General features: G+C 42.8%; 1 protein-coding gene across 4 annotated transcripts in view; it reads left to right on the top strand.

Annotated features, from left to right (window-relative positions):
- The window catches only part of LOC140211673 (zinc finger and BTB domain-containing protein 7B-like), a 193,758-nt gene that overhangs the window by 87,697 nt on the left and 79,318 nt on the right, over nt 1-26,743 (top strand). Inside the window, exon 1 of one of the 4 annotated variants that reach the window (XM_072281737.1) lies at nt 6,361-6,383. The exons of 2 other annotated variants lie outside the window; for them this stretch is intronic. The gene's annotated coding sequence lies outside the window, so the exon portion shown is untranslated. Of the gene's footprint in view, nt 1-6,360; nt 6,384-15,524; nt 15,648-26,743 lie in introns of those variants that run through there. One more of the 4 variants, XM_072281726.1, reaches the window with a different exon arrangement.

The raw sequence follows: 26,743 nt of genomic DNA, 5'->3' as shown, positions 1-26,743 counted from the left end.
CAGTACATTGGGGTAGTAGAAGGGAAAACAATGACACAATGTGTGCCACAAAAGGCATGATCTCCTGATGGCCACCCATTTCCACTTTGACATGTTGATCCATGGCTGTCTCTACTGCCACAATGAAGCCACTCGTGGGCTGCAGAAGCAGCACCCTCATTTCATCTGGATAGCCTCCAACCTGATGGCATGAACATCAATTTCTCTAAATTGCACTAATTTTTCTGTCTCTTTTTCCATTGTGGCTCCTCTCTTACCCCTTCTCTTCTTTCCTATCCTTTCTCCATGGTCCACTGTCCTCTCTTGTCAATTTATTCTTTCCTCAGCCCTTTACCTTTTCCACCTATCCCCTCCCAGCTTCTTATTTCATCCTCTTCCCTCTCCCACCCACCCACCTGGTCTCGCCTATCATCTGCCATCCTGTACTCCACCTTCTCATTTTGCCTCTGTCCTTTCTTTCCAGTCCTGATGAAGGGTCCTGGCTCAAAACAGCAACTCTATTCCCCTCCAAAGATGCTGGCTGGGTTGCTGAGTTTCTCCGGCAATTTGTGTGTAATGCAGAATAAAATGTTAGTTTCAATTTATGTTCAATAGGACCCCTTCAGAAACATCCTGAGACCAGAATTGGAGTGGCACGAGTAGTATCTGTATGGTTTGGGCTGATGTGGATATAGCTTTGTTAGGAGTGGGTGTTGAGAGCTATGTGAGAAAAGTGATTTGTAACCATGGAGGATCAGGTTAGTTGTGCCCTTAATTCATTAGAGTAGCCGCCTCAAGAGAGTAAAAGGTCATTTGTTCTGATGGTCATGAGCCTTGTAGCTGCCTGCCAGCTCTGTGCAAAATGGCCACCAGAATTATCTATGCATCACATAATTTGTTATACGCGAGCTAGAAGACCTTTGAGAGCTTTCTGATGTATATGTGAAAATACTCTGTAAATACATTATTGTTTTATGTTTTTATTAGATCTTTAAGACTGTTGTAATTCAAAGGCAGAATTTGTTGTATGTGTAGGGTAGGGTGGGGAAAGGAGGGTTTTTGAGAGCTAATTGTTATGTGAACTTAAAATGGCTGTCTTGCCAACCACAATTTAGTTGGGGCTGTTCAAGGACAAAACTAAGCCTCAAAGTAAAGTTTCCAGTGTAATCTGAAGAAAAACCACTGGTTTTTGATAATTACTGGGTATAATATCAGCTGACAATGTCTGATTCCAAACACATTGCTTTCTTGTAAAGGGCTGGGCAGTATCGTTACACAGAAGGGTGTGTGTGTGTTTGTCTTTATTCTTTGCCGCCCCCCCCCCCCACATTTCTAACGACCACCAAAAAAAAATTTTTTAGAAATCCCCCTGTGGGGGAGGCTGAAAAGGTTAGCTGCCCGAACTTGCATGGAAATCTTTTAAGTGCCTCTTTCGTGAGTTGTGCTATGTCGTTGCATGATGCAGCATATTACAGTACTCACTTAAAATGAGGAAGTCTTGCTCACCGATCAGTGGCGTTAACCGTTTGCAAAACCAGTTTCATTGCCACTGTAAAAAAAAAAGTTGGACTTCAAGTGCATGCATGGTCCTTCTACAGAGAGAATGGGCAAACTTGAATTCATGGAGAGTCCTTTGACAACTTTAGTGTCTCTGAGGACTTCATGGTCAAGGAAATACTTTTTTCAAGTACAATTATAATTCCAGTGCCGGTATCTAGTGTCAAAAAGGAAAACAAGCCCCTTTGATGCCTTTATTAGTTGCTGCTAGTGTTTATTGCTTTCTTAGAGATTAAGAGATTCTCCAGTTGATGAATTGCTTCTTGTTGCTCCATAAACAGGTTTACAAATAAGTGTTTTATTCTCCTGTATCCTGTCCTCTTGTCTGTCTTAAAGGTCAAACATCATCCCTGGATCATTTGCTTTTGCATTTTCTTGATTAATCTTTGCCTTGGTGCTCTGTTAACCCCTTCAGTCCCTATTCAGAAGACTGTTTTCTTCACTCACCCTTTTGGTCAGTCCACTTAAAGATTGAGTTGACCAACTGCATAAGATCAACACTTCCTTGTTGTTCTCTGGTAAACTCCCTCAACGTTTTAGGAACTGCTTCTTCCCCTCTGCCATTAGATTTTTGAACAGTTCATGGACCCATGAAAACTACCTCACTGTTTTGCTCTTGTTTTGGGAGTACCATTGGATCCTGATGCTTTTGCGATCCAGAGGATCTTTGGAAGTCAAAAATGAGGCATAAAACCTGTTGCTTACAGTCATTTTATTAACTGTTACAAGAACGAAGAAGGAGAAGTGTGGTGATGGAAACAAAGAAAAGTGCAAACCTAAAAGTAATTGTGTCCTCCTCATAACAGAGTAAAGATAACGGAAATCCACTGAAAACAGTTAAGCAATAAAATAGCCAGATTTAGTAGTGTGACACCTGCTACTGAAACCAAGAAGTTTCCAGAAAAATACAGGGGCAATGCATCATAATTGCCGGAAAATTCTCTCAACACACACACACACACACACACACACACACACACATATATACATGATTGTATAACAATACAAGCAAGCATAGAAAAGTTAAACTACAAGGAAAAGAGCAACTCTATACCCTAATTCAGCACTACTTAATTCTTATATTCCTTATTCTAACTTCTATATTTTTTAATTGCACAGTAGTACTGCAGCAAAACAAGTTTCTGTAATACATACAGAATATCAGTGATAATAAACCTGATTTTGATTGTCAGTTGGTGAATTGGTTTCTTATTGCCACATGTACCTTGTGCAGGGAAAAGATTGACTTACACACCTTCTGGACATATCTTTCGTTGCAATGGTTGTACAAGGAAAATCTGTAAGGGAATGTAGAATAAATGGGCGGTACGGTGCACAACGGTTAGCGTGATGCTATTACAGACCAAAGATCACAGATCGAGTTCGGATTGCTGCTGTCTGTAAAGAGTTTCTATGTTCTTCCCATGCCTGTGTAGGCTTCCTCTGGGTGCTCCATGTTCCAGAGAGGGCTCAGGATTTGTGAGTTGTGCCCATTCCGTGGCGATGCTTGCAGGCTGTCCAGCACTATTCTCGCTGATTTGATCTGAATCAAATGATGCATTTCACTGTCTGTTTTGAAATACATGTGGCAAATAAAGCTGATCCTTAAAGAGTTATAGAGAAGGTGCAGCACAGGCAGACAGTAAGCTGCAAGGACCATGATGAGATTGTGAGATCAAGAGCCATCTTATGATGCCATTCAATAGCCTTAGAGCAGAACAACAGAAGCTGCCCTTGAGTCTGATAGTAGGTGCTTTCAAACTTTTGTAGCTTCTGCCCAGCAGGAAGGGCAGAAAGAGATGATCTCTGGGGTGGGTTGGGGTCTTTGATTATGCTGACTGATTTACTGAGACAGCAAGAAGTGTAAACAAAGTCCATGGAGGAGAGACTCATTTCCACGAAGTGCTGTTCTTTGCAGTTTCTTGTGATCACAGGCAGAGCAGTCGCTGTACCAAACCATGATGCTACCTTTACCATCTTTTAAATCGCCTGTTCCTTGTACACTCAGTGGCCACTTTATTAGGTACACCTGCTCGTTAATGCAAATATCTAATCAGCCAATCATGAGTCAGCAACTCGATGCAGTGAAGCATGCAGACATAGTCAAGAGGTTCAGTTGTTCAGACCAAACATCAGAATGGGGAAGGAATGTGACTTGAATGACTTTGACCGAGGAATGATTGTTGGTGCCAGACATGGTGTTTTGAGTAACTGAGAAACTGCTGATCTCTTGGGATTTTCATGCACAACAGTCTCTAGAGTTTACAGAGAATGGTGCGAGAAACAAATCAAGTGAGCAACAGTTCTGTGGGTGAAAAGACTTTCTAATGAGAGAGGTCAGGGGAAAATGGCCAGACTGGTTCAAGGTGATAGTAACTCAAATAACCATGCGTTACAACAATAGTACACAGGGGAATATCTCTGAATGCACAACATATTGAACCTTGAAGTGGATTGACTATAGCAGCAGAAGCCTACACTCAGATGCCTCTTTATTAAGTACAGGTGGTACTAATGGAGTGGCCAGTGACTGTAAGCCCAAGTCTGAATCAGAGTCCAGTGGAGGCCGAGAAAGACGGTCTGCCTTGTGGTTAGAGGCCTGTAGATGTGCGTGGCTGGGAGTGGGGAAAGGGGTTTGTTTTACTGTTGTTGTTTTGTTGCTTGGTGTATTCTGTGTTGTCCTGTGGAGCATTGTGGACATCCTACTTTGGCACTGGAGTGTGTGGCGATATCTGCAGGCTGCACTCCCCCACCCCCAGCACTCGCTGTTAACACAAATGACACATTTCACTGTGTATATCGATGTACATGTGATAACTAAACTTGAACCTTAATTCTTGACTGCCCAAGCTATTACAGAGAGTGACTTAAAAAAAATTCCATCAAGGCCAGGAGCCTGGTGCAAGTGGGGGTGAATATGTTGTTCTGCCATGACTGAGGACTGAAATTGGAAAAGACTGACTGTCTCCACTTTTACATTCCTCCTGAGGGGGCCTGGTGGTCTCTGCTGGCGCTGTTATAAACACGGCAATCCTGCACAATCTCAATCCTAATTACTCACCAGTCGTCATTTCAGGGGGGTATCCTGTCCACCTCTAATCCACGTTTTTCCTGCAGACCCTCAAGTGCTCATTAACTAACGAAGCAAGTGTGTCCCTCTGCTATCTCTGCACGTGAAAAGATTTAACCCTTTATTCACTGTCTTTTTCCCCACAGTTGCTGTTAATCGGAGCTTGCTGCAGCTGCAAGCTCAGCCACTGCTCTAAAATATCTCTCTATGCCCTGTGAGGTGACTTGCATCTGTATGTTTAAGATTGTGCTTATTGTTATTCTTCATTACACCAGTGTAGAGGAGGACAAAGTGATTGTTACTCCAGATCTGATGCAGCATAAAAAAACACAATAAGTGTAAAACTAAAATTGATCTTATAAAACACATGTAGATGTAACTATTGAGTATCACCATATATACATATTAGTTTATGCAGACGGACGGTATGTACATAAAGCAACACAAGGTGCAGGAGTATCTGAACGTACGGTGACTCTGGCAGGAAATGATAAAGTGATAAAGTGACAAAGTGACTTTAAAGCGAACTCTTCTAGGTAGCAGCAGGGCAAATGAAAGCACAGTGTTTCAGTGACTGCGTGTCAGTGTAGGTAAGAGGTGTGGGGTGTTGGTGTAAAGTGGCAGTGCACGGCTGGGGGATGGGGTGGTGTGTGGGATCGTGGGTGATGAAGGGTGCCGAAGGGCTGTGGAGAGGAGTGGTTGCTATGGATGTAGTGCTGGTGGGGTGAAGGTGATGATCAGCCCGACGGCTTGGGGGTGGGTGGGGAGAGGGGAAGAAACCAGATTTTGAGTCAGGTGCACTGTAGCCTCCTCGATGGGAGTGAGGCAGACAGTTCAGAAGCAAGGTGGGTGTGATCCTTCGTGATGTTAATGGCCTTTATCTGGCACCTCTCTGTATATGTCCTTGATGTCGGGTAGGCGGGTGAATGAATATGTGTGTATTTGTGGGAGGACCCTTCCTTGCAGCAGCCACAGTACAGCAGTGGGGTGCAGAGAGAAGTACCCTAATGTTCATTTATACGTAGACAGTGTATATGATATTGTGTGTGTATAAAGATTCTTCTGTCCTCTGCACACTGCTGTAGAGAGACTGCAGCAAGGAGAGGTACACTACCTGGTCAAATAGCCATGTGTAAGTTTGTGAAGTCATGATTATAGCGAGGGAGTGGAGGGGTTGAGGGAGGCATCATTGCAAGCTGCATCTCTTGGGCACTTTACACTTGTCACATTTGTCATTGTGACAACAGAAAGCCTTGGCTTGTAACCCACTTGCGATTTGTAGCCAGATATCTAGAGCCTCTAACTTCCACATCCTTGGAATGGGTTGGGCCAATAGTTTATCAGTTTCAACTTCTGCAATTACAGTGTCCGCAATTTCAGCTATAACTTCCTCGTCATAAATGGTATCAGAACCTCTATTAAAAGTTTGGATATAAATAGGTCATTGAGTAGGCGGGAGTGAAGCTGCTAGTAGCAACTGTCTGCTGTAGCAACCCAACTCTTCTGAATTAGAGGGGAAAAATTGTTTTTAATGTTTCGCCAAAGAAGGAAATGCTGTCCTGGTTACCCACATGGAGCTCAGAGAGGGTTAAAGGCAGTTCTCTGAGCTGCATGGGACGCGACCCTGGGGCGTGGGTGTAGCAGTCACACTGAGGTGGGGAGCCGGTCTAGTCAAATTACTCAGAGAATTGCCAGACAGTCGGGGGGGGGGGGGATTTTTAAAAAAAAAAGTTTGATTTGTAGAACTTCCAGTCCATTCTTCAACTTAAACAGGAAGGTAAGAAAAGATGCCAGTAACTTCAGTCACTGTCAGTGCGTGTTTGTGGTGCAGGGCAAACTGGCCCTTCGACTGAAATGTTGGTAAGGAAGCAGTGTTTAAAACTTCCAGCTTCTACGGGCAGGCAGTGGGTCTGGATCTGCAGAGCCATTTTGGAAGGTGTGCGGCATTGTGCACTGCACGGGTAACCTGTCTGCTGTCGGGGAAGTTTGTTTCAGTTGTGCCAGAGCAAATAGATGTCATAAGACCTTGTATTTTCCTTTTGAGAGAGAGAGACTGTTCGGCTTGTGTGTTCCGTGTCTGAATTAGCCTTGGAAATGAGTGGATTTGCTTCCTTTGCTTGTCTAGCTGCCAAGGACTTCTACGGAACAGCAGAAGTGTCTGCAATTAAACTTTTAAAGTGCCCTGTGCTGTATTCTGTCTTGTCCCGTCAAAAAAAGAATTTGAGGAGTTGGGCCATTGCCATCTTGACTATTCTGATTGAAAACTGGACCAGTCAAATCAGGAACCTTTAGGGTAGGATCGATAGGATTGCTCAGGGAAAGGCCATTTTGTCCCCCAAAAAAATTGCATTTTCCTTCCATATTGCGATGTGTGACTGTTTTTTTTGGGAATGAGAGTCTTAATTGAGCCTCCACCACCCTTGGTTGGCAGGGTGGGGTGAGGCTTCTCACCTCGGAAAACAGAATGAAGCTGATCATTATGTCTAGATGGCAGTTCCCTTCTTCTTATCCCTGACGCCTGCTGGGGCGGGAGGGGGACTTTGGACTCTCTAAATTAGTGGTTTGAAGATTTTCCGATTTGTAAGGGCGCTGGCTTGCTTGAGTTTGGTGAAACGTGCCAAGGTCTCGGGGTCCCTCAGTTCCTCCATAACCACTGAGTCATTTCAAGACCATGGCTTATATTGAATTTTTGACTGCGGGCATACTTTTAAAATTAAAAGAATATGCTTGGCTCTGTATTTGCTTGTTTATTATAACTGAAGGCAAGTTTGGCGGTTTCAGTATTGACTAATCTGCCATTTTGATCAGGTTTCAGTATCATATTTGTGTGGAATGGAAGGATGAAACATAGTCAGTGGCCACTTTATTAGGTACCACTTGTAGCTAATAAAGCTGCCACTGAGTGAATGTTTGTGGTCTTCTGCTGCTGCAGCCTGCCCGTCCACTTCAAGGTTCAACAAGTTGTGCATTCAGAGATGCTCTTCTGTGCATCACTGTTGTAAATGTGTGGTTATTTGAGTTACTGTCACCTTGCTGTCAGCTTGAACCATGGCCACTCTCCTCAGTTACTCCCATTAACAAGGTGTTTTCACCCACAGAGCTGCTGTTTACTGGATGTTTTTATTTATTGGACCATTCTCTTGAGACCGTAGTGTGTGAAAATCCCAGGAGATCAGCAGTTTGAGATACTCAAATCACTCAGTCTGGCACCAACAATCATTCCACAGTAAAGGTCATTTAGTTCACGTTTCTTCCCCATTCTGATGTTTGGGCTGAACAACTGAACCTCTTGACCATGTCTGCATGCTTTTACGCATTGAGTTGCTGCCACATAATTGACTGATTAGATATTTGTATTAATGAACAACTGTACAGGTATACCTAATAAAGTGCCCACTTGACTGTGTAAAGTGACTGTCTGCCCAAAACGTCGACTGTTTATTCCATTCTATAGATCCTGCCTGACCTGCTGAGTTCCTCTAGTGCACGCATGTGTTTGTTGATAAAGTTCAAAATGTAATTTTTTCTTAAATACAACTCCCAATAAGTAATAGTGTATCTGAATGTCTTCGACAACACCCCCCCCCCCCTTTTCCATTTATAGAGTTTTAGAAAAAAATGGTGTCTTATGTGTGGCATGGTGTTACCAGGACAGGTGTCGATTATTCTGTTCAGGAAATGCATTTTAGGGAGATTCTAGAAGGAGAGAGAGGCATAGAGGGGTTTAGGGAGGGAGGTTCCGAGCTTGGGCTCCGGGTAACTGAAGGCGTGCAGTGGATAGTAGTGATAGAAATGGAGAGAGAGTAGTGCAGAGAGATCTTGCTGAGATGTGCATAGGGTGGCATTTGTGTCACTGGTTCAGAATTCTTTAGCCAGAGAATGATGAATCTGTGGAATGCTCTGCCACAGAGCTGTGGAGGCCAAGGCTGTGAGTATATTTAAAATTGATGGTTTGCTGATTGGTCAGGGCATCAAAGGTTATAGCAAGAAGGCAGGTGTGTGGGGTTGAATAGGATTCAGGATCAGCCATGATGGAATGGTGGAGCAGACTTGATGGGCTGAATGGCCAAATTCTGCTCCTAGGTCTTATGGTTTTAAACAACTGCTTTTCCATCCTTTGGAATTGGATCTGAACTTTATCGGGTAATTACAAGAACAAGTATTAACCTGGAGTTGAAAGGGTTTGAAAAGATTTTGCAAGTGAACGTTGACGATCTAATTTTGCAGAAGGCAAAAATGGCTTGAGATGACCTCATTTGGGGTGTGATTTAGCCTCTTGCTGTCAAGCTAGGAAAGGAGAGTTTATCCAGAGTTCCTGTTGCTTGAAGAAGCAGCTCTGGGTTCAGTTTCATTGAAGTGAAGGAAGCCTGTATTGTTAGTGAGAGCTCCGTGTCATTACAGAGGGAGAATGCCACTCGCATGTGTACACCAGGGCTTATTTCTCCAAAGACGAGCGAGTGTTCATTGTTTTGGATGAGGATTTGTTGGTAGGAACTGTAAATAGAAGAACTCAGTCAATGTGAATCGATGAAATGGGGCATTGATATTAACATGAATCTCAATAAACAATAATAAACTCACCCCAAATCTGGAAGTCAAGTTTGTCTTTAATAACAGTAAAGTAATATTATGAATTCAATATAAAGGCAACAAGTCTTTCATTATCCCAGATTTCAAGCTTTTGCTTTGCTAAAGCCCTGACTTCTTCAATTCCTATGTTCCAAAATGGATCAGTTGAAAGTCCCGGTCATGCCACAGTGTTTCTCAATACAGCTTTTGTCTAGCCCCAGTGGCAATTGCCCATGATGATGACTAATTCCAAAATGTCCCACTTCTTCACAACTAGAAATATTAACCAAAAGAAACCATTTTCATTAACTAGAAATGTTAACCAAAACATCCCATTTCTTGCGTTACTATAGTGTTAACCAGAGAAGCCACTTAAAACAAAATGCTGGTATAAAGTTCCACATTAACCCCTCCAAGCCATGCTCTCTTCTCACTACCACCATCATGCAGAAGGCACAGAAACCTTAGGTCCCACACCACCTGGTTCAGGATCAGTAATTACCCTTCAACCATCAGGCTCCTGAACTGGTGTAGGGTAACTTGAATGATAAATTTACTTGAACTTTGAGGGATGGATGGGCTTCTTTTCTCAATGGATTAGGATTGTGTTTAGTTTTAAGATTAATGAGAAAAAAATCTGCGTGGGATTGGGAGAGCAGAATACAGCAAACTGTTGTAGAAATACTAATTGCTATGGGGCCGGATTAAGGGAACACTGTACTGTCAAAAGGGTCATCGTTCCCAGTGAAACACAGAGCAAGAAGAATCTTGCCCTGGCTGGTCAGTGGGTCAGCTGTTGGTTCTCAACCAGCTTTAGCAGCCGGAGTGTCAGAGCCCAGACACTGCATGGTGGCAGGGGACTTCTGACTGAGGAAGATGTCGTAGCAGTCCTGAAGTTGTCCTTGATCTCAAAGATCAAAGTAAATTTATTATCAAATTACATGTATGTCCCCATATACTACCCTGAGATTCATTTACTTGCAGGCATTTACTGGGAAAAAGAAATATAGAACCAGTGAAAAACTACTCAAAGGACTCCTGTTAATAAAGGCTTGAACAAGTGCTGTAAGTCTTGGATAATTAGATAACATGATAATGTAAACATTCACTTTACTTGTCACATGTACATTCCAATGTTTCGACGTGCATCTTTTGAGTCAACGACTCTCACAGTCTGAAGATATGCTGGGGCAGCCTGCAAGTGTAGCCACGCTACAATTATAATTATTAGGTAACTCCTGTACCAAATTTAAATAAATATAAATGTATGCATATTTATATTTATTTAAATTTGGTACGGGTGTTAACTGATGAAGTGGCCACTTAGTGGATGTTTTAGAGCTTTAACTGAAAGCTTTTGTAAACTGTCATATGTATCATGTAGAATTCTTTGAAGCAAGTATTTGTTAGAATTGCCTCCAGGATGGAATATAATAGCTATTGAACATGTCTGTTTTGGAACAGTGCACTTAAAATAAAGTGTTGCTGCTAGGGACGTGCAGTATTGCTCCTTTCCGATGGCCCACAGGTTTAACTGGGATTACATTTTGTGTTTATGCCACATCTTCTTTAATGCAGCAAAAATATTGCCACGATGTTTCACAGGAGACGCGAGAATGCAGTTGCTGGAATCCAGAGCAATAAACAAGAAATTGGAGGAACACACAAAATGCTGGAAGAAGAACCTCAACCGTCCATTTCCCTTTGTAGATGCTGCCTGGCCTGCTGAGTTCCTCAGGCATCTTGTGATATCTTCTGATGGAGGGGCTAATGCTCGTGATGGAATCAGTCAGAAAACTCTTCTCAGATTATGTGTAGAAATTAGCTGGAGTCTTTGGTAACATACCAAACCTCCTCAAGCTCCTAATGAAATGTATGAAAATTTATTATCAGTGATAATAAATCGGATTCTGATTCCTACAAAGCTTTGGAATCCTGCTAAAGACTGATCATGTCAACTGGCTGCATTACTGTTTGGTATAAAGGCACCACTGCACGGTATCGGAAAGAGCTGCAGAGAGTTGTAAACTCAGCCTGCTCCATCACGGGCACAACCCTCCCCAGCATCGGGGCTATCTTCAAAAGGTTCTAGAAGGTGCTGTCCATCATTAAGGACCCACACCATCTGGGACATGCCCTCTTGTTACTACCATCAGGGAGGAAGTACAGGAACCTGAAGGCACACATTCAGCATTTTAGGAACGACTTCTACACCTCTGACATCAGATTTTGTCTATGAACATTATTTTGCTCTGTTTCTGCACTAGTTATTTCTTTAAATATTTCTTCTTGTAATTTTTCAAATGTATTGTTCTGTACTGCTGCCACAAAACAACAAATTTCACGAAACATCCGTGATAAAACTGATTCTGACTTGCATACAAGTCATAAAACCTCTATATATTACAATGCAAATTTGATGGGCTCTTACAAAAATAACTAAATTATGCAATTACAAAGTAGTGTTCACAGGTTCGTAGACAGTTCAGAAATCATTATCATGATGCAGTGTTATCGTATTGTTTCTATGTGATATGAAGAACGTTGTGCACTTCTAAAATTAGAAAAATATATGACTGCAGCACAAGAGGGTCATCACCTGATCCATCCTATCTGTGCTAGATCTTTTGCAGTGAAATCTGAGACTTAAACCCACTGCCGCACTCTGTCCTCACAGTTCTGTTGCTTCACGAGTTTGCTCAGTTAAAGGATGCATGCTACTGCGTCCAAAGCCCTAGCCAGAGGAAGTTGGCATTCCCCATTGATTCCTCCTTTTAAATGTCATCTCTCCATGGGAAATGAGGTTTTCAGTGTCGGAATGACTAGTATGTGAAATGAATGCAACTTAAATGTGGCTGCTTGAATGAATATAGGTAAGAGTCCATCAGATTTGCCTAATAAACTGCAACAAGTGGCATAGTCACCAGCCGCTGGCAGATAAGACAATAAGACATAGAAGCAGAATTAGACCTACCACATCTGCTCCACCATTTCATCATAGCTTATTTATTATCCCTCTCAACCTCATTCTCCTGCCTCTCCCTGTAACCTTTGACATCCTGATTAATTAATCTCTGCTTTAGATATACTCAATGACTTGGCCTCCACAGCTGTCTGTGGCAATGCATTCGACAATCCTTGTAACTTTGAGTAGATGGCTTGTAGTTGGGTTTTCAGAAATAGAACACATCATTCTTCTTGAGTCTGCAGATATTCAACAGATTCTCTTGAACCTCAGAGTCTGCTGGGGGTAGCTGAAGGCCCATTGTCAGTGTCCAAATCCGGTTCTGTTGGAGGCCGAAGAATATGGACTGAATTTTATTTTCTTAGTATTTAGAGATACAATACAGTCACAGTCCCTCCCGGTACAACGAGCTCACCCACCCTGTCCAATTACATCCTTTACAGATACAATACAGTAACGGTCGCTCCCAGTACAACGAGTTCACAAACCCTGTCCAATTACATCATTTACAGATACAACACTGTAGCAGACCATCCCGGTACAACGAGCTCACCCTGTCCAATTACAACCATGTGACCTATTAACCTAGTAACCTGTATGTCTTTGGGATGTGGGAGGAAACCCAGGTATGTGGTCATGGGGTGAAAGTACAAACTCCTTGCAGACAGACAGTGGTAGAATTGAATCTGGTCACTGCCATTGTAAAGTGTTCCGCTACCATGCCACCTTGGCGTTAGAGGACTGTTTGTGTGTTGGATGGGGGTGAGGAAAGGGGCTTGTTTTTCTGTTGTTGTTTTATTGCTTCTTGTATTCTGTGTTGTTCTGCTGAGCGTTTTGGGCACGGGAATGTGTGACGACACTTGTGGGCTGCCCCCAGAACACCCTCAGGTGTGTTGGTTGTTAACACGAATGATGCAGTTCACCGTATGTTTCAATGTTCATGTGATAAATGAACTTGAATTGTGAATGCGTGATTGTAGTGTGCATGAACTGATTGTTGTACATCTTTCCTATTTTGTTCAGTGAAACTGATGACAATCACCTACACCTCCAATGTGCATACTCTTTTGTTAACCACATTCGCTCTAAATGACTTTTATTTATTGCTAAACCAGCTTCGTGCTTCATTGCAAAACTGAAGAGTGGGGGGGGGGGATTGTGTTGGGAGGGTGGAAAAGAAGTGACACGGTTCTGCCCCAGCATTGTCTAGTTCTAGCCAAAGCTTGCCGTGTCAAGGGCTTTTAATTTATAGAAACGTAGTGGGGAAGATACCATTGGTCTTTGGAAGTTTGCGGAGTATAGGCAGGTATTAGAATCTGAATGAGATTTATTATCACTGATTTGCACTCAATGACCACTTTATGGCCTGTTCAAGTTCGACATGTCCTGTGATCAGAGGTGTTCTTCAGCACACCACTGTTGTAACAGGCGGTTATCTGAGTTACAACAGTCTGGCCATTTTCTTCTGACCTCTCTCATTAATGAGATATTTATGATACTCACTCGATGTTTTTTAGCTTTTCACACTACTCTCTGTGAACTCTGGAGAATGTCATGCTTGAAAATCCCAGGAGATGAGCAGTTTTTGAGATGCTCAAACTACCCTGTCTTGACACCAACATTTATTCCATGGGCAAAGTCACTTAGATCACATTTCTTCCTCGTTCTGAACAACAACTGAACCTTTTAACCATGTCTGCATGCTTTTATCATTGAATTGCTGCCACAAGATTAGCTGATTGGATATTTGCATTAATGAGTAAGTGGTACAGCAGTACCTAATAAAGTGGCCACTGAGTGTATATGAAGTGAAATTTGTTGCTTTCCAGCAGCAGAACGGTGTGAAGACATAAAATTGCAAAAATAAGTGCAAAAACAATGGAGTAGCAAGGTACTGTTCATGGGTTCATGGTCCATTCAGAAATCTTAAGGCGACATTGGGAGAAAACCCAAAGGTTGTAATCAACCTCGGAGAGATAAAAGTTCCATTATAAGGGGGTATGACAATTGCTTACCATCTCTCATTGATCAGGTACAAATATTTTGATGTACAGAGGCTTTAAATTTGCATTGGAATGGGCTTGCTTCCGCTGTAGCGAGAATCTAAAAGAAAAAATACTAGCTTTATTTGTCATGTGCACATCAAAGCATCAAACGTGTGTGTTTGAGAGCGTGAGAGAGAAAACAAGATTAAAGATTAGCTTTATTTGTCGCATGTACATTTGAACATATAGTGAAATGCGTTATTTGTTTCAATGACCTGGGACAGCGTGGACCTGTTGCTGCACCTCTGGTGCCAACATAGCATACCCACAACTTACTAACACTAACCCATATGTCTTTTGGAATGTGGGAGGAAACCAGAGCACCCGGAGGGAATGAACGTGCTCATGGGGAGGCAGACAGTAGCAGGAATTGAACTCCACAATTGGTGATCGTTGGTGCTGCAAAGCGTTGTGCTAACTGCTACACTACCATGCACTTTGATCTTTGTTTGTATGGTGATGGTGCAAGCTCCTTGAGGGGTACTGTCAGTCTCCAGAAACCTCTGTCAAGCCGTCTGCTCTTTGAAGAGTCCAGACAAGAAGTATTTATGTGTGCAGTGGACACTTTATTAGATACACGTGTACACCTGCTGATTAATACAAGTATCTAATCAGCCAATCATGTGGCAGCAGCTAAATGCATAAAAGCATGCAGACCTGGGCAAAAGGTTCAGTTGTTGTTCAGACCTGAGGAAGAAATGTGATTTAAGGGACTTTGATTGTGGAATGATTGTTGGTGCCAGACGGGGTGGTTTGAGTATCTCAGAAAATGCTGAACTCCTCAGATTTTCACACAGAACAGCCTCTGGAGTTCACAGAGAATGGTGTGAAAAACAAAACACATCCAGTGAGTGCAGTTCTGTGGGCGAGAAGACCTTGTTACTGATAGAGATCTGAGGAGAATGGCCAGACTGATTCAAGCTGACAGGAAGGTGACAATGACTCAAATAACCATGTGTTACAACAGTGGTGTGCAGAAGAACGTCACTGAATGCACAACATGTCGAAGCTTGAAGGGGATGGGTACAGCAGCAGAAGACCATGAATGTGCACTCAGTGGCCACTTTATTAGGCACAAAAGGTATTTAATAAAGTTGATGGTGTATCTATTATCTGGCATTAATTTGACTTACTTTTGTGTACTATATATGTTAAATTGCCTGTTACATCCTTTCATTATCTAATTAATTCAGTCCTTAAGCAACAAACAATCTGCTGGAGGAACTCAGCGGGTCTTGCAGCATCTGTGGGAGGCAAGAAATTGTCGACGCTTCGAGTCGAAACTGCATCAGGGCATTCTTGACGTCGACAATTTCTTTTCCTCCCACAGATGCTGCTCGACCCGCTGAGTTCCTCCAGCAGATTGTTTGTTCTCCAGATTCCAGCGTCAGCACTCTCTAGATCACCTCAGAAACTTGAAGGATACGAACCTGGTGTGTGCCTGAATTTTCAAATACCAGAGGTGAGAGAGTCTTTTGTCAAGGAGATGTGTGGTTTGTTTTCCACACACAGTGGTAGGTGCTTGGAGCGGGCTGTCAGGGGTGGTGGTGGTCGCATTTGAAGGGCTTTTAGAAAGTGTGCAGGGAATGTAAGGATGAAGTATGTAGAGTCAGAAGAGATTTAGTTTAATTTGGCATCGTGGCACCTATGGTCTATGTTCTATGGATCGTAATGCCTCCCACTGCATCCTGCCTACCTCAGACAGGCAAATCAAAAAAAAAATTGCAAGTTTTTCTGTTGACCTAGATGACATGAAATTTGTTTTGCAGCAGTGCAAGGAAATAAAATTATTCAAATTACAAAATAAATAGTGCCGTTAAAAGGAATAACGAGGTGTTCTTGAACTCTTTGGAAATCTGGTGCAGGGAAAGAAGCTGTTCACTGGATTGTTGAGTGTGAATTTTCAGGGTCCTGTACCTCCTCCCCAACGCTAGGAAAGAGAAGCAGGCATCTCCCAGGTGGTGAGGGTCCTTAGTGATAGAATCTGCCTCCTTCAGGAGTGTCTTATGGAGAAATGTTGAGCAAGTTAGGGCTTTTCTTTTTGGAGCAAAGAAGGACGTGAGGCAGCTTGTTAGAGGTGTGCAAGGTTCTGAGAGGCATAGATAGAGCAGACAGTCATTGGCCATTTCCGTCCTGGAAAAAAGGCAATGTGAGAGGGCAGTCTTTTAACATGATTGGAGGAAAGTATGGGGAGAGGGATGTCAGAGAGAGGTTTTTTATACAGAGCTTGGTGGATGCATGGAATGCACTGCCAGGGTTGGTGGTAGAGGCAGATACATTAAGGACATTTAATCACAAAATAATCTGCAGATGCTGGGGTCAAAGCAACACTCACAACACGCTGGAGGATCTCAGCAGGTCGGGCAGCATCCGTGGAAAAGATCGGTCAACGTTTCGGGCCGGAACCCTTCGTCAGGACTGTCCCAGCCTCTACCAGCCTTCTCCTTCCCACCCTCCCCCCACCTTCTTTATAGGGCCTCTGCCCCTTCCCCCTACGGTCCTGACGAAGGGTTCCGGCCCAAAACGTCGACCGATCTTTTCCACGGATGCTGCCTGACCTGCTGAGTTCCTCCAGCGTGTTGTGAGTGTTGCAAGGACATTTAATCGATAGGCGTGTGGACGAAAGAAAAATGGAGGACTGTGGAAAGGAAGCGTTAGATTGATCTTGGAATAGGCTAAAAGGTCAGCACAACCTTGTGGACTGAAAGGCTTGTACTGTGCTTGTGGTGTTCTGTAATAATAATGATAATAACAATACCTTATCTATAGAGCACTGTTCATACAGACGATGTAGTTCGAAGTGTTTTACAATGGGATAAAAGTACAAACATGGAAATAAAAAACAAAAAGATGTTGGTTAAAAGCTGGTGTTTGAAAATGTCAGATGAGTCTGCATCCCTTATAGTTTAGGTATTGAATTCCACAGTTTAGGAGAATAGTTCAAAAAAAAAAGCTGACTTGCCAATTAACTTTTGCGGGAGATTGCTTGAGAGACCGGTGGAAGAAGACCTGAGAGCTCGAGTGGAATTATAAAATGAAAAAGTTGCACTGCGGTCCCAGACTGTCGGGAGCTTAAGTAAAAGAAATTTAAAATCTAGAAGGTGCAGGAAGCCAATGCAGAATAGTTAGAATGGGAGTGGTATGCTCCTTCATGCTGGTTTTAGTTAGAAGTGTAGCAGTGGCATTCTGAATGAGTTGAAGTTTGTCAATAGATTGCTGTGTTGTAAGTACATTGCCCTTCCTTCCACATTCCATCCTCTCAAAATCGAAAGTTCCCTGTGAAGCAGCCTGTCAGAACACAACAGCATGCATGCAGTCTAAACCTGGGTTTGAACCGGCAAACAGAAGCAAGGAAACTCAGCTCTGAAGAAGGTTAAGTTGCTTGTTGCACAGATGCTGCCTAACCTGCTGAGTTGTCGCAGCACTTTCTGTTTATATTGCAAAGAAATAAGACCCGGTATCATTGCTGTTTCTGTCACCTTCATATTGTATCACTGATTGCTGATACTGCAAACTGTGAAAACCCACTACAATAGAACCTGGGAAAAAATATTTATTTTTATTTATTTAAAGATACAACGCAGAACAGGCCCTTCTGGTCCAACGAGTCTCACTGCCCACCAACCTTGGACTGTATATCTTTGGACTGTGGGAGGATATACAGAGGATGCCAGAATTGAACTCCAAATTCCGACACCGTGAGCTCGTAACAGCATTGTGCTAACCACCACGCTACCATAGAAAATAAATCTGTATTTATTTTCGGACGTAACAGATCTCTGCCTTCTTGGTTTGAATCTTCAGTTCTCTGTAAATCTCTCCTGCGCAGTCTTTGAGGCCTCAATGTTCTTTGTGTGATGCACGACAGCCTTGAAAGGAAGCCAAAGTAACAAGGTGCGTTTACCTAATATTGAAAGGAAAGAGTGGACGTAGAAAGGATTTTTTTCAATGGTGGGAGAGTCTAGGACTTGAGGGCATAGCCGCAAAGTACAAGGGTGCCCCTGTAGAACAGATGAGGAGGAATTTCTTTAACCAGAGGGTGGTGAATCTGTGGAATTCACTGCAACAGAAGGCTATGGAGGCCAAGTTGTTGGGTATATTTAAAGTAAAGATTGATAGGTTCTTGATTAGTAAGGGAGTGAAAGGCTATAGGGGGGAAGACTGGGGTTGAGAGGGAAAATAAATCAGCCATGATCAAATGGTGAAGCACATTTGGTGGACCAGGTGGTTTAATTTTGTTCCTATGTTGTTTTACTCAGCTCAACAAAGGGAGCCTGTGTGGCCTACCGCTGTGCCCACTGGGTAGGCCTCTGGATCCCTCTCTTTCAAGGTGTTGGAGGATGTTACTGAGGCTTCCTGTGTTTATGGATTTGGACCATGGACGATAGACTTTTTTCAGACTTAAGAGTTTTTATACTCTGTTTTTGCCCATTCTCTCTTGTTTTATTTTTGCGCGGAGGGAGGGGGATTTGGGGGCTGATGTTTTGTGCGGGGGGGGGGGTTCTGGAGGTCAAGTTCTTGTTGCGCTTTGTGCATGGGAGGGGGGTTTGGGGGGGGCGGATGATCATGTTGTCGTTATTTTTTGTGCAGGGGTGGGTGGGGTTGCTTTTTCTCTCTGAACGACTTGCATGTTTTTCCTTTGTCCTGTGGCTGCCTGGAGAAGAGCAATCTCAGAGTTGTATACTGCATACATACCTTGATAATAAGTTAACTTTTGAACCAAGGCAGAATCTCACCAGAGTTGAATTTTGGACCAAATTTTGATCGTTGTGCAAGAAGTCAACTGTTAGTTCCATACCCTGAGATGGTTTCTGTGAATAAAAGTTATTAAAATTAATGGGGAAGAAGTTGGTACGTGGAGTTAGATCTCAGATTGGTAATTGGTTTATTATTATCACCTATGCTGAGATACAGGGAAAACTTTCATCTGCATGCCATCCAGGCAGATCATTCTATACTTAAGTACATCGCGGTAGTAAAAAGGAAAACAATGCAGAATAGAGTGTTACAATTACAGAGAAAGTGATGCGTAGGCAGACAAATAAAGTGCAAGGGCCATGCTGAGGGAGATTGGGAGATCAGGAGTTCATCTTTTAGTGTATGAGAGGTCTGTTCAAGAGTCTAATAGGAGCAGGATAGAAGCTGTCCTTGAGCTGGTGGTACGTGTTCTTAAGCTTTTGTATCTTCTGCCCAATAGAACAGGTAAGAAGTGAAAATGACCAAGTTGGAATGGGTCCATGATTATGTTGCCTTCTTTTCCAAGTCGTGGGAAACGTAGACGGAGTTAATGGAGGAGAGGCTGGCTTTAGTTTTGGACTGGGCTGTGTTCACCACTCTGCGGTTTCTTACATTTTTGGGAAGAGCCGTACCAAGTTGTGATGCATCTGAGTAGCCTTCTTTTTTACGTTGCAGTTTTAAAAATTGATTTATTATTAAATGGTGGCGGTTGTCTATTGTATCCAACAATGACAGGAAACCCGTATGGGAGAGTTTTTAAAGTAGAAAAGCTGTTGCACTGGCAATTTCACTCCCTCGACCCCTGAAGACTGGGTCTAGCAGTACGAGTGGTCGGCACAACTGGGGTCTTCCTGGTTGCAGTGGATGACAACTCGTCATGTCCTTCGCTCTCCACAGAGCATTGCAGAACCACCTTCCTGGCCATCGGATCTCACTGTAGATCTCTTCTGCCCAGTCCGCTGGAGCTGGTTCCGTATTTAGTGGCCTGAATGGCCTCATGATCCCATAGAGTGACCAGCACTTGGATTGGGGCTTAGCAGGCTTTTTTTCTTTGCAGTGCAACAGTTTCAATACATGAATTTTTTATATCAGATCAGATTCAGATTTATCAAGCGTCAAGCATCAACTTTATTCACCATACACATTTACACGTATTGGGAATTTGCTGAGATGTGTTGGCTAGGACACGACATGTAACAAAAATCAACAACATTCAACAATTATAAAGAATTCTATAAAAATAAAGTTAGAGGTTAAAGTGCGTATATGGAATTAAATGTGTGGAAATACGTAAATACTAGCATTTATTTACAATGGAAACATTATAAAAAGGTGGTTTAAAGTCTTTACAGTGCAGTGACTGGGGTAATAGAGGGGAGTGTGGGGGTCTGACTAGAACGGTTGATCAGATTAACTGTCTGGTAGAACAAACTTTGAAGATGGTGTGAAGCTTTTGTTTTAATAGCTGCATAGAGCTTTCCTGAAGGGAACTTTTGGAAAAGGCAGTTGGCAGGGTGGGTAGTGTCCGCAATGATTTATTTTCCACTTGCTTCTTTGTCCCGGACACATGCCAGTCCTGTAGTGATCGTACAGTGAAATGCATCATTTATTGTAAATTAACAACCAAGGTTGTGCTAGTTATTAACCAGAGTAAAATGGCAATCAATTACTCTAATAAAGCAAGACCCTACATAGTATGATCAGGGGATATGGCTTAACTGACCTGAATTGTGTACGCAGCGGAGGAGAAAGAAGGGGGTATTATTTGAACCAGTTTAAAATGTTGTGGTAAGAGAAAGGAGAGAAATGAGATCGAACACATCATAATGTAGAGTAGCAGTCAGTGCAATGCTTTATAGCGCCAGCTATCTCTTATCGAAGGTTCAATTCCTGCCACTGTCTGTAAGAAATTTGCACATTCTTCCCACGATTGCTCCGGTTTCCTCTCACATTCCAAAGATGTACAGTTAGAGTTAGGGTATACAATCTAAATAGATTGATGTAAATACAATCAATGTATATAAACTATTGTATGTATTTATATTTGTTTTTTATTATCATGTACTTTATTGTGTTTTTTCTGGACTAACAATTATTGTGTTCTCCTTTATTAAAAATAACATTTAAACAATGTTGACTCTTGGTTAGCGAGTTGTGGGCATGCAATGTTGGCACCGGTAGTATGGCGACACTTGTAGGCTGCCCCCAGCTCAATCCTTCGAATGTATTGGTCACCGAAGCAAAAAACACATTCACTGTATGTTACTGTGTACACATGGCAAATAAAGCTAATCTTTAATCTCTTTAATCGGAGTGTACGCTTCTGCACGTTTAAAAACAACAATATTGAAAGAAGCAGAGTATGATATATATTCAATCCGCAGCCTGGACTGAAAATGGTACGCTCAGAGTAGATATTGTGATCAAAAGAATAAGAGCTAACTTTCTACTTCTCCTGTGGCTTTCTGGATTACTGTAGTTCTTTTCAGTCTCAAAACCTTTTTTTATATGAATTTTCACTTTCTCTTGGTTTCTCTTAATTTCTTTCTCACTGTTTAGATGGCACCCTGACGTTCTTGGTCTGTACTGCCTGAGTTGAACCCTGCTCCCTCACATGTTGCATTAGAATATCTCCCGTCAGGTCGTGCATGGGGAACGAAGGGACCACTGGTTTTGAACGGTTGGCCCCTTGCTGCTTGATGGCCTGGTAGATCAGGGTGCATGGCAATGGTGTGAGGAAGCGATGGGTAGTCAAAGCTGCCGATTGCACCACCGGTACCATTAAGGGCATGTATACCGAAAGGCGCCTGAAAAGAACCAGAAACATCATGAAGGATCCCACCCAGCCTGCTTAAGGACGGTTTGATCTGCTTCTATCAGGGAGGAGGTTCCGTAACATCCACGCAAGGACTACCAAACTCAAAAACAGTTACTTCCCCCCAGCAGTAAGGTTGATCAACACCTTCATCCACCAACCCACCCCTCCACACCCCACCACTACTTTATCATTTCCTGTCAGAGTCACCTTATGTACAAACTCTTAATGACACATAATCAATCTATGTGTGTAAGCTATCTTATGTATTTACGTCTATTTAGTGTCTTTTTGTGCTGCATGGGATCCAGATTTACAATTATTTCGTTCTCCTTTACACTTGGGTACTGGCAATGAATTCCATATATTCACCAACCTCTGGATAAAGAAATTCCTCCTGAAGAAACCTGGCATGTCCTTGTCGAACCTCACCAATTTTTTACTGATACTCCATCAGAAGTACCCGGTCTGGGTACGTAACTGCTTGGTAGAGCAACTGCTCTGCTTCAGTTGTGAATGCTGCGTGTCTGATGTGTCAGTGATGCTGCTGCAGTCAGTGTTTCAGTGCACCTGTGCAGATAACAATAATATAGAACAGGGGCATACAGACAATGTAGCTCAAAGAGCTTTACAATGAGATAAAGCGGAAATATGAAAATAAAAGATAAAATGATGTTAGTTAAAAGCAAGGTTAAATAGGTTTTGAGCTGGTATTTAAAAGTGTCAACTGAGTCTGCATCCCTTATAGTTTTAGGTATTGAGTTCCAAAGTTTAGAAGCATAGTTCACAAAAGCTGACCTGATTATCTTTTGAGGGAGATTGTTTAAATTTAGGGGATCGGCAGAAGTCTATAAATTCAGCTTTTACTTTGGTAGAATCTGAGGCATGTTGCTGGGAACACGGAGAGAGTAAAATGGGGTTAATGTATTTGGGTGGCTGATGGCTGGCACTGACTCGGTGGGCTGAAGGGTCTCTCAGTGCTGTGTAGCTCAAACTCTTCTATTTCTTTGGTGGAAGTAAGCAATCTTGTAGTTCTGCAGGATGTTGGACAATTCTCCCCAGGGTTCTGAAACCAATATTTATCCAAATATGATTATTTGATCATTATGAGATTGCAGAACATGGGATGTTACTGTGCTGAAATAGTCTGTTGCATTTCCTGTCTGATTTCCTCTGCACCTTCATAGCTACAGATTGCTTTCCTCTGTGTCTGAACGATGTTTTATAAGTTCAAGGTTCTAAGGATCAAACAGACATCTTTCTGCCTGATAAAAGCTTGCAGTGGATTTTCATTCCTGATATTTCGGTAGTATTGGATTTAAAGATTTAACGATTAGGCTAATTTGTCGCATGTACATCAAAGCGTACAGTGAAATGCTTCACTTGCGTGAAATCAGATGAACGAGGATTTTGCTGAGCGAACTCGCAAGTGTTGCCAGCTTCTGGTGCCAACACAACATGTCGATAACTACTAACCCTAACCTGTACGTCTCCGGAATGTTGGAGAATCAGAATCGGGTTTAATATCACTGACATCTGTCATGACATTTGTTGCTTGGCGGCAGCAGTACAGTACATATTTTAAAATGTGCAAAATGGCAGATGGAATATAGACTAGGACAGCACATAGTCATGTGATTTGGTAGAGGGAATAAAGGTGTGGGCAGGAGAGAATTCAAATATCAGAGGTGCTCAGGGACTTGGGAGTCCTCATGCCGAATTCGCTAAAGGTTAACTTGCAGGTTGAGTCAGTGGTAAGGAACGCAAATGCAATGTTAGCATTCATTTTGAGAGGACTAGAATGCAGGAGCAAGGACGTGATGGTGAGGCTTTGGTCAGACCGCACTTGGAATATTGTGAGCAGTTTTGGGCCCCTTCTTTAAGAAGAGATGGAATAGCATTGAAGAGAGTTCAGAGGACGTTCATGAGACTGATCCCTGGAATGAAAGGGTTATCATATGAGGAGCATTTAATGGCTGTGGGCTGAATGGCCTAATTCTGCGACCATGTCTTATGGTATAAAAAAAAACTATAAATTAAATTAAAGTAACTATTGTGTGGCCAAGTGGTTAAGGCATTGGACTAGCGACCTGAAAGTCGTGAGTTCGAGCCCCAGCCGAGGGAACGTGTTGTGTCCTTGAGCAAGGCACTTAACCACACATTGCTCTGCGATGACACTGATGCCAAGCTGTATGGGTCCTAATGCCCTTCCCTTGGACAATGTCGGTGTCATGGAGAGGGGAGACTTGCAGCATGGGCAACTGCCGGTCTTCCATACAACCTTGCCCAGGCCTGCGCCCTGGAAAGTGAAGACTTCCCAGGCGCAGATCCATGGTCTCGCAAGACTAACGGATGCCTTTAGAAATATATATATATATATAATACAAATTATATAAATCGTGCAAAAAGAGAGAGGAAAAAGTAGTGAGGTTGTGGAAACTGGAGCACCAGGAGGGAACTTGTGTCGTGTGATCATAGGGAGATCAGACAAGCACCATACAGACAGCGGCAGGAGTTGAAACCTGAAGTGTTGTACTAGCGTCTGCACTCCTGTACTGCCCCTTGGTTTGAACTTGATGAGGGATTTTCAGCAGGAGGATATAGTGGTCAGAACACTCACTTGCAACTAGCACCCGGTACTTCCATCCAAAGAGCCAGCCTTAATAGCAGATACAGGACATTGCAGATGCTGATGTGGTAAGGGTTAAAGACAGTGTCCAGGCAAGGATAGCCTGGGCCAGTTGCAGTGAAGCGAGACTGCCAGAGACAGCTTTGCTTGTGGCAGACGAGATACGCAGGGGACTGTGGCAATGTGCACTCAAGCTAGACGAGTGAGGCCTCTGTGATGAGATTTTTTCTAGGAAGGTCTTCCTAAAACACGACAACTACTTGCACAATAGGGATGCCAGAGACAGATGGGATAAGAATAACGAAGGATGGGACAAAAACCCAACAACTGAAGGACAATTGCTTTACTAACTTCGAAATATTATCAGTTATCGGCCTGACATTTTGATTGAGTTTTAACACCTCTGTTGTGGATGGCGATTGATCTTACAAGTAAGGAATTCAAACATATACAATTTGCCAAATGGTCAGTATCCATAACTGATGAGTCAATTCTACGTAAAAATAGCAGTTTTCTATCCTGGCTTCAGAACAGTGTAGGTGACAGGGCAGAACAGAAGAGAAAAAGGCCCTTCAGCCCATCTAGTCTGTGTCTAATGATTAATCTACCTAGTCCCATCGACCTGCACCCAGACCATACCCCTCCATACATCTCTCATCCATGTACCTATCCAAACATCTCTTAAATGTTGAACTCGACCCTGCATCCACCACTTGCACTGGCAGCTCGATCCACATTCTCACTGCCCACTGAGTGGAAACATTCCCCCTCATGTTCCCCTTAAATGTTTCACCCTTAACCCATGACCTCTAGTTATAGTCTCACCCCACAACAGTGGAAAAAGCCTACTTGCTTGCATTTACCTTATCTATACCCCTCATAATTCTGTATACCTCTATCAAATCTCCCCTTAATCTTTTACGTTTTAGGGAATGAAGTCCTAGTACATTCAACCTTTCTCTATAACTCAGGTCTTTTTCTCTGCACTCTTTCAATCTTATTTACATCTTTCTTGTAGGTAGGTGATTAAAGCTGCACACAATACTCCAAACTAGACCTCATCCGTCTAGTACAACAACATAACATCCCATCTCCTGTACTCAGTACGTTTATTTATGAAGGCCAATATGCCAAAAGCTTTCTTTATCTGTGACGTCACTTTCAGGGAATTATGGATCTGTATTCCCAGATCCTCTGTTCTACAGCACTCCTCAGTGCCCTACCACTCGCTATGCTAGACCTACCCTGGATGGTCCTCCCAAAATGCAACACCTCACACTTGTCTGCATTGAAGTCCATTGTCATTTTTCAGCCCATTTTCCCAGCTGGTCCAGATCCTGCTGCAAGCTTTGATAGTCTTCCTCGCAATCCACCACACCCCTCATCTCGATGTCATTGCAAATTTGCTGATCCACTTTACCACATTATCATTCAGGTTGTTTACAGAGATGACAAACGACAGTGGATCCAGCACTGCTCCTTGCAGCACACCACCTTTCAGAGGGACAACCGTCTATAATCTCTTTCTGACTTCTTCCACAAAGCTAATGTCTAATCCAATTTGCCTCCTCACCTTGAATTGTGAGCGACCGAACCTTCTTGACCAACCTCGCCAAAGGCCTTACTAAAGTCCATTTAGACAACATCACTGCCTTGCCTTCATCAACTTTCCTTGAAAAACTAAACGATTGGTTAAACATGACTTACCATGCACAAAGACATGTTGACTATTCCTAATTAATTCCTGTCTATCCAAATACTTAGATATCTGGTCCCTTAGAATACTCTCCAATAACTTCCCCACTACTGATGTCAGACTCAGTGGCCTATAATTTCATGGCTTATTCTTAGAGCCTTTCTAAACAGTGGGACAACATTAGCTGTCCTCCAATCCTCTGGCATCTCACCTGTGGCTAGAGATGTTTTTAATATCTCTGCCAGGGCCCCTACAATTTCTGCACTAGCGTCCCACAAGGCCCTGGAGATTTATCCACTCTAATTTGCCTCCAGACAGCAAACATCTCCTCCACTGTAATCTGTATAGGGTCCATGACCTCACTGTTGCTTTGCCTCACTTCTGTATATTCTTCGTCCTTCTCCAAAAAAAAATCCATCTAAGATCTGCCACAACTCTTTTGGCTCCACCGCAATCAAAATTGGCCTTTCTCCAATTTAGAATCTCAACCTGAGGACCAGACCTATCCTTTTCCATAATTGCTTTGAAACTAATGGCATTATGATCACCTGATGCAAAATGTTCCCCTACACAAACTTCTGTCACCTGCTTGCTGTAGCTTCTCCCTGGTCACCCTGCCCTGCCCCGCCCAACAGCACCCAAAGTGGTATACTTATTATTAACGGGAATGGCCACAGGGGT

This window comes from Mobula birostris, chromosome 2 (assembly GCF_030028105.1).
Source record: "Mobula birostris isolate sMobBir1 chromosome 2, sMobBir1.hap1, whole genome shotgun sequence".
Lineage (NCBI taxonomy): Eukaryota > Metazoa > Chordata > Chondrichthyes > Myliobatiformes > Myliobatidae > Mobula > Mobula birostris.
Note: the sequence above shows the minus strand (reverse complement) of the source record. Positions and strands in the feature narration are given on the sequence as shown.